The sequence below is a fragment of the Arachis duranensis genome, unplaced genomic scaffold (assembly GCF_000817695.3).
Source record: "Arachis duranensis cultivar V14167 unplaced genomic scaffold, aradu.V14167.gnm2.J7QH unplaced_Scaffold_232525, whole genome shotgun sequence".
Classification (NCBI taxonomy): domain Eukaryota; kingdom Viridiplantae; phylum Streptophyta; class Magnoliopsida; order Fabales; family Fabaceae; genus Arachis; species Arachis duranensis.
In genome coordinates this window covers 774519-783344 of record NW_026264851.1, presented here as the reverse complement: position 1 = coordinate 783344, position 8826 = coordinate 774519, and the positions used below count along the sequence as shown (strand labels likewise).

The 8826-nt window shown below is 26.2% G+C and overlaps 1 long non-coding RNA gene across 1 annotated transcript; it reads left to right on the top strand.

Annotated features, from left to right (window-relative positions):
• Positions 1-485: 485 nt before the first annotated feature.
• Positions 486-3110, top strand: LOC127744082 (uncharacterized). The gene is made up of 2 exons (XR_008005262.1): positions 486-740; positions 2617-3110. It is a non-coding gene; the product is annotated as an uncharacterized LOC127744082 (long non-coding RNA).
• Positions 3111-8826: the final 5716 nt, after the last annotated feature.

Genomic DNA, 8826 nt, shown 5'->3' with positions numbered 1-8826 from the left:
TGAATAAAATTGCATATAAATCACTATCTAATTAAATAGTGACAAAATGTGACATCACACAAAAACATTATATATAACTTAGTGTTTTAGTTTCTTAGTTATAACTTTGAGTTTAAATTTTAGAAATAATAAAATTATTTTGTACTATTTTTAATTTACAAAAATGATATTCTAATAAAAAATAAGTAAATACCAATAGAGAAATTTTCATTTATAAATAGTAGATTACCTTCTCATAATAATAATTGTCTGTTATATTTTTTAGATTCATTAACAACTTAATTAAAGAGACATTATTATATGAAGAATATATAATACTGTCCTTTACACATGGGAAAGGGAACATTACTATATTGCATTGTTAATGATGGTGATGCTGTATGCTTTTTGGTTTTGTTCTTTTCCTTAAAACGTTAGACAGATGCTGTGTGCATACCCATACCAAACCTTTTTTACAACTTAGCTTCTCCTCGAACCATGATGTTTAATTTTTCCCTAGGACTATTTTCTGTCTAGGTTCAATGAACATGACACCTTCTTCTTTTTTCTTTTTTCATATTTTCTAACTTTATGGTTATATAAGACCAATGCTCTTTTTTCTTTTCTCAGTGAGGAAAGGAGCTGAATTAGATCTTGAAGGGACAAGTGCCAACCCACTTTGTTTCTGAACTCATGAAGACATGAACTTGGCTATGTTTTTAGCCTTCATCATCTGCTTCATTCTCTGAGTGAGTTCATTGGTATGCTTCTTTAATTATTTCTTCTTATTCATGTTGTTGATTCATTCCATATATAATTTTATTATGGATTATGTATTCTCTTCTTTTCGGTTCTTATTTTTCATCTAAATAAAAAGCAAGTAAGGTTGTTAGATTTTGATATGAACTGAAAATATAAATTTTAAGTGGCTTATTTTTATGCTAATTATCACTAAGAAATGGCTTAGATCTCTTAATCAAAGGACTTTTGAACCTGTGAAATTCCAAAGCTACAAACTTTTGTATGTTGGCATTGATGGGTGTGTTTCGGATTTTGTTCATAGAAACTCTAACTTTGATTGATCCGATCCAATACATGTTTTATTTATAGGTTTTCAAATAAAGTGACCCATTATTATTCTATCAATCAATAATCAACTTTGACAGCTATATTAGCTGCATCCTTCCGAAACCCATCATAACCAATACAAATGGCTTATTAGTTATTAGTTGTTGTTGCTTTCAGATACTTTTTTATGCTCCTTTTCAATTTCTGTGATTCTATGAATATTCCTCTTGTATGCCAAATTTCAACACTATTGGATTCATATTTTAAGGGTTTTTTTTTTTCCTTTATCTCTTTGCACCTCTCTCTATTTGTTGTTATTTTAATTTGGAGAATAATTACTCTAAAAATCTAATTTTGGAACTAATGAAATGATAAAGCAGCACATAAGCCAGGAGATAGTTTCATAATAACTACTCAATGAGGTATTTTTGGATCTGAAACATATCATTAATTAAGATGCTTAGTCACTGGTGGGTTTTAGATTTTGTGTACGGAGATGCCATTGACTAATGTTGTTTTCACATCTGAAAACTGATTATTTATCATGGAAGTAGCCAATGAAATTGCTCAAAACATAAGAAATCAAAATATAGAATTAGAATATAGGAGTAGTACGGAAGAACAACCTTATCTTCAAATTGAAGCTGGAAATCAAAGCCTTCTCCAATCACTGGTGCCGATCCTCATAAGTTTTGAAAAATACTAAATTTGGGTAATTAAAAGAAGAGTTTAATTTTGATATATTGATAGAATAATTTTTTTTATATAAACATCTTTTATATAAACGTCTTTTGGATGATTATTTATTCAATCAGTATAAATAATAGTTATTTTTTTTAATGTGACATTATATAATTGAATATTCCTGTAAAACTACTTTGTATTGATACTGCATTAAAATTAAATTTAAAAAAATAATAACTAAATTTCTTATGCAAGTTAGGAACCAGATAGATTTTGACACGTAGCATAGTGGTTGCTAGTTGCTACCTTGCTAGCATTATACTACTACAACAATATAATATTAAAAAAATTTTAGATGTATATGACATATTGGTGTTTTAGTAATCTTAACCATTAATTTTAATTAATATTTATATATTTTTTTATAATTAATATTAACCATTAAAATTATTAAAATAGCGATGTACTTGATATACTTAAAATTCTTTCAAATATTTAACTAAAAAGTTGTAAATAACTTATAAAATTGTCGGGCCAACTTTCCAATAGAATATCTTCAACTGAAAATGGATGTATATTATATGCTTCTTAAGGCAGAGAAAGTATAACTTTATAAAGAATTTGCAGTTCCAAATGTGATTGCTACATATCAAGGGTTATTTCAGTAGATGATTCGTGGATATATTTTGATTCGAATTCCAGTCTACTTAAAACTTTGTTAAAGAAAATGTTATCAGGTTTGAAAAAAAAAATCTATTTTTATTTTTAATATTCTGTTTTCAATATTTAAAAAAATTGAAAAAAATAAAATTGTTTTACGTGTTTACGTTTTTTCTTAATAAAATTTACAAAATAAAAATCTTTTGTGCAATATATATTTTACAGAGGCTATGGCAGCAGAGAATGGCACAGTTGATGATAAGGAGATGATCATGACCACCAAAAACTTGGGGTCTTCCATCTCATCAAATTCATTCACAACAATGATGTATATGGTTCAGCTCCTGTTTGTGTTGTTAGATTTGACAACACATTTATATGGTTATGAACTGATCAAGTCATGGGTTCAAGAAAATATTATAGACCCTCTTGTACTGGACAAGGATCTCAAATCCAACAATTGATGATTCCTTGTTGCTTATGAGATCCTATATATGTTCTTGTACTGCTCCTCATCAAGAGAGTTCCCCTTCTCAACTTCAAAATATTGGACACTGTTTTAATTATATTAATTAATTAATCGTTTTCTTAGCATTAAGCCTCTTTTTGAATGAATTCCACCCTTGTAATACTAGTTAGTACACATGAGTTGCTATGCCGCATATATAATGTAATAAATTGAAGTTTATTAATGTTCTTTCTAGCATAACAGTTTCCTAGATTTGAATTCCTTAAGCAATTTTAATAATATGATGAGTTATTATTTTTATGATGCGGTTAGTGATAAGTTATTAATTTTAAGAGACTCAATACATGTCTAAGTATTTTTATCAACTAAATCTAATTAAATTAGTTCAAACACAACAAAAACTACTTAGTGAAATCACACATTTGTTTTTGTTCACGTGAAAAATGTACCAAAATTTCTTAACTGTAATACAAAATTTTTTTAATTTTGACATCTAAATTTTTTAAAATTCTGAATTTTCTTTTAACATTTTTTTGTTTATAGTAAAAAAGGATCAATAAAAAAATGAAACAAAAAAGTTGCATAATTATTCCTTCTTTCTATTTGTTTTTTTTTTAAAGGGTGAAAAAATAAAAATTATGAAAGTGTGAAACAAAAAAAAATTATAAAAATAATAAAAAAAAAAGAAAATAAGTTGTTTGAAAAAAATATAAAAAAAATAATACTAAAATTTTTTAACCTTAACATAAGAATTTCTTAATTTTGAAATCAAAACTTTTTAAACGTTACACATAAAAATAATGCTACAGTTTTTTTTTTATTATTTTTTAGAAGACCACGACGACATTGAAGAAGAATTGCGCAAAAGTATAAAATAGAATGCTGTAGATTTTTCTTATTTCATTTTGGAAGAAGAAGAAGATAATGACGATGTTGAAGAAGGAGGAGGAAGAGGAGGAGGAGGATGGTGATCATGATAATGAAGGAGGAAGAAGAGGAGGTGGAGGAAGAAGAGGTGATAATAATGATGATGATATTGAAAGAAGAGGAGAAAGAAGAAATTAATTGTTAAAAATACGGATACGAAATGCTGACTTGTTTGAACTTGTTAAAAAAATTAATTGTGTAATATTTTTGTAATTTTAAATGGGAAACTTTTTTCTTTTTTTTTTCTCTACACTATAATACATACATGTAAAGTTAAGATATAATTGTGAAAAAAACAAAAATCAATTTGGATACAAAGTGATTAAATTGTCACTTTATAAAAGTAATAGAAGTTTGAAAATAAAAGATCATTGGTCAAAGTTGTTCAAATAAATTAAGAAAAATCAAGTCACAAATAGTTAAAGGAGTTTGAACATGCATGGTAGTAACAAAAGAATTTGAATACAACATCTTTAGAAAGTTGAACTTTGATGGAGCAAGCAATTTGTTCTTTGGTTATGAGTATAAAAAGCTAGAATTGATGTGTTCTATACATATATGATTGGTGGTTTGGTTGCATTCAACTAAAAAATTTACTGTTTGAATATAATTTGAGTGTTCACATACATATATATTGCAACAAGTAGTTGAAACTTGCATATTACATGGATATGGCGATGGATATTTTGTTACTAATTTTGTTCACATTAGCTGACTATATAAATGCTAAAGATTTGGTACCTTAAAGATGTGCAACTTCATAATGTAAGACAAGAGAGTTAAAAGGATATTTGTTTAAATTTTAGTATCTATTTTTTTATTGTTTACTTCTGATTAGTTTGTGTTTGATCATCACTTTAGTATCTTATTAAGTGATGAAATTATGATTCTCAAATATTTTTATTTATTTCGAAGGAATTTTGTTCGAGTTGAAGATATTTAGATTGTTAGACAACTTGTTAGTTGGGTCCTATATATATGTCTATCAAAAAGGTTTGATAAAAAAATAAAAAAAATTAATCGATAAAAACAGTCAGAATTTACTATATTTAATATTTATTAATTTTAGTAAAATTAATAAATAATACATAAGACAAATTTTAATTTTTTTTCCTAGTATTATCGTATTTCTATATATTAATCTTAAAATCTCATGAGCAGTCTTTGTAATGCTGCGACTTATGTAAATCTGGTTAATAAAATATATACTATGAAGGAACAAGATTTGAAGGAAGAAAATTTTCATGCAAAAGTGACATGAACATGCAATTCAGACATGAAACCTACACCATATTTTGATGTAAAATGTGAGAGGTACTTAATTGTATAATAATTAATTTTTTTTATCAGTGCTTAATTGTATTATTGATGATCAAACCCAACATAAAAATGTAATCTTATAAAATATTTCGGCCTGAATAACCATAATTCATACATTATTTTGAACCTAGCTAATAATACTTTATAAGACTCGACTCAACGGGAGAGAATCTACCCATACCATCAACCATATTGAATATTAAATTGAGCTTATAAATTGGACCAAAATATTAGTTAGGTCACCTCATTTTGTTTGGGCTGACTGTAAGCACAAACATTCCGGGTTAATGCAGGATTTAAAAAAGAGTCGCACCTTAAAAATATAATATATAGAATCTAATCTAATAATTATATCAGTGATTATTTTTATAATTTGAACCTATAACTTTAGAATTATACAAAAATTACTCAATTATTGTTTTTTTTTTGTGACTACTCAATTATTGTTTAATAACTCGTTTTATTGGATTGACTATATGATCTTAATAAAAAAAACAATTTAGATTTCTACTATTTTTTTATTTAACAGATTAAAGACTAATTTTAATTGAGTAATTGACTCATTCATTTGCATAAATGTTAAAAGTTTAAATTTTACTTTATATATATATAATAACCTATTATTCAAATAAATTTTAAATAAAATTTAAATTCAGAATTTCTTATATCTGGGAGCAGGTTTTTACTTTTTAGAGTAAAGGACAAATAGGTCTCTAATCTTTTTTTCGCAGATATTTTTATTTCTAACCATTAAAAAATATTTTTAAGTCCCTGACGTCCTTAAAAGTTAGACGGATCAGTCCCTCCGTCCAAATGTCTCCGTCAAACCGAATGGAAAAATCTAACATGACTCCCGTAATGCTTGTCACGCGTACGCGTGATCCCTGACAGACTTTCCACTCACGCGTACGCGTGAGTCACCATAAATTCAGCAAATCCTCCTTTTTTTACAAATTCTCCACTTTGCATGCCTTTTTTCCATTTTTTTCAAGCCATTATTGCCTTCAAAACTTTAAATCACTCAAATAAACATATCAAGGCAAGAAAAATTGATGCCTTGATATGTTTGTTTGAGTGATTTAAAGTTTGGAAGACAAGAATAGCTTGAAAGAAATAGAAAAAAATCATGCAAAGTATAGGATTTGTAAAGAAATGAGGATTTGCTAAATTCATGGTGACACATACGCGTGACACACGTGTACGTGTGACAAGCATTACGAGAGCCACGTCAGATTTTCCTGTTGGATCTGACGGAGACATTTGAACAGAATAATTAATCCGTCCAACTTTTAAGGATGTCAGAAACTTAAAAATATTTTTTAATGATCAAAAACAAAAATATTCGTAAAAAAAAGGTAAAGACTTGCTATTTGTCCTTTACTTTATTTTTTATATTGACAATGGGGCAAGGGCCCTCTCCCAAAGTTTTTACAAATTATATATAGAAAAAGTCTAGAAATCAGTCGATTTTGTGAGATTATATCTAATAGTATAAAATCATTTAATAATAGTATAAAATCATTTAATTTTCTTTTGATGATTAAGTACTAACCGAAATTTAACAAAAATACTGACCCTATCACTCCTCTTTTATATATATATATATATACACTACAAGAAATAAGAGGTTTAGCCACGAAAAAAATTGTGGCTAAACTCTAAGATAACCGTAGCAACTATACATTGGCCACGAAAGAATATTTGTGGCTAATCGGGGGGTTGCATTTTTAATTTACCACGATTTTAGCGTTATTAGTCACAATTTTAAACATCGTGGAGACCTTCAAAGAGCCACGATTTGTATATCATTGTCCACGCATAATGTCGTGGCTAAATAAGAATAATTAAATAAAAAAGTATAATTCTACTACACTTCATCCGTAGTTAATTTGTGCAGGCCGGGTTTTTCAGCCACATTTTTTTTGTGGCTAATGTTGGATTATTTAATCACACTATTTTTGTGGCTAACTCACTATATTTTTCACATACAATTCAGGACTAATTTGTACTAATTTACTCTAATTGAATAATTTTATTAAATTAAAATTATATTTATATATATTACATTAATAACAAAAATCAAACTTTTTAATAAACTAGGCATTGTATCAATGTATTTTGATAACAAAAATTTGTATAGAGCTGTCATATCCATAGTTTTTTCTCTAAAGTTTCATCCAGTTTCTCTAAATTTATCACACATCATACATTTTCAACAACAAAGACCTTTCCAATTTACAGCGTTGCTCTACGAGCCATTACACCCAGAAATCGTATCAATAAATTTACGTCATTATCTCGACTTTGTCCATGCCCATCAAGTTCCATAATGTCTTTTTCATCCATTTTCAAATGCCAAACTTAAATTGTCGTCCTTTTGCTAGTTGTAATTTCTCCCATAGAAGTGTCTGCAATTAATATAAAATTGAATAAAAAAAATAAACTAAATATTAGAATTCAAAAAATCACGTAAAAAAATTGAAATTTCATATACCTTCACAACTAAATGGTCATTATAATCTTTTCTGGTAGGTACAGTTGGTTGAGACTTATTTCACCCAAACCTTCTGCAAATTCTTCATTGTTGTTGATATTCTGTGTTATCGTAGTTCTGCTAAAAGGGTCTCTTCTGAATTATTATGTTTTTGTTTCACGAAAAAATCTACTAAAAAACTAACAAATAACAAAGAAAAAATCAGTATTTTGAGTTTGGAGGATACCCTATCATATGATAGGGTTCATATAGTGTGGTTAAAGAGAGTGCTTTTAAGGTGCTGCAGAAAAGTAGGAGTTAAAAGACAACGTGAATGATGGGAAGTTATATTAAAATTTGTCCGTGATTATTTTAACTTTCCGTCAAAAACTACTTCAGAAGTTAAGCGCATATTAAAATTTTAAATTTTAAAAATTCATCTTGACCAATATTGTTTAAATTGTCTTTTAACTTTCTTTAATCTTAAGAATATTTCTTTCATCCTACTGTTTATTATCTACTAAATATACCTTAAATTATTTTATTTTTAAATATTATTTATTAACATAAAATCTTTAAAAATAAAATAGAAAGCTACTATTTATGTATTTTTTAAAAATTTAAATTTAAATTTAAATTTCGAGTCCGTAATATTTTTATCTTTAATTTTTATTATAATACCAATAAATAACCAAAAAACTACTTTAATAAATATATGACCATCACAATCTCTCATTTCATGCGGTTGATAGTTGATGATTTAAACAATATATTATTATTTAATTATTTACCTATTATACATGAAACAATATAACAAGAGTTATACATTAAGTAAATTTTGTAAATATTTTTACCTGAAAATTTTAATGTTTAATAAATTTTAATTACTAAATTAGTTACTAAAATTTTATTACATTAGACAAATTAATTATTAGATAAAATTGTTATAAGAAATTTTATAAATTAATTTCTTTGTTACTTAATAAAATTTCAAACTTTTATACAAGTGACTCATAAATTAATTAGTATTAATTTTTTATAACTAAAAATAATTGTAAAATAATTAATTAATAGAATATACCAATTAAATAATAGTAAAAATAAAAAATTTAATTCATAATTTTACAAAATAATTTTTAAAAAGATAATTATACATATAATAAGAGTACAGTACTCACAAAAATATATAATATGTACTAAACCATATAAATAAAGACTAATTTTTTTTAACTTATTCTCATTTTTT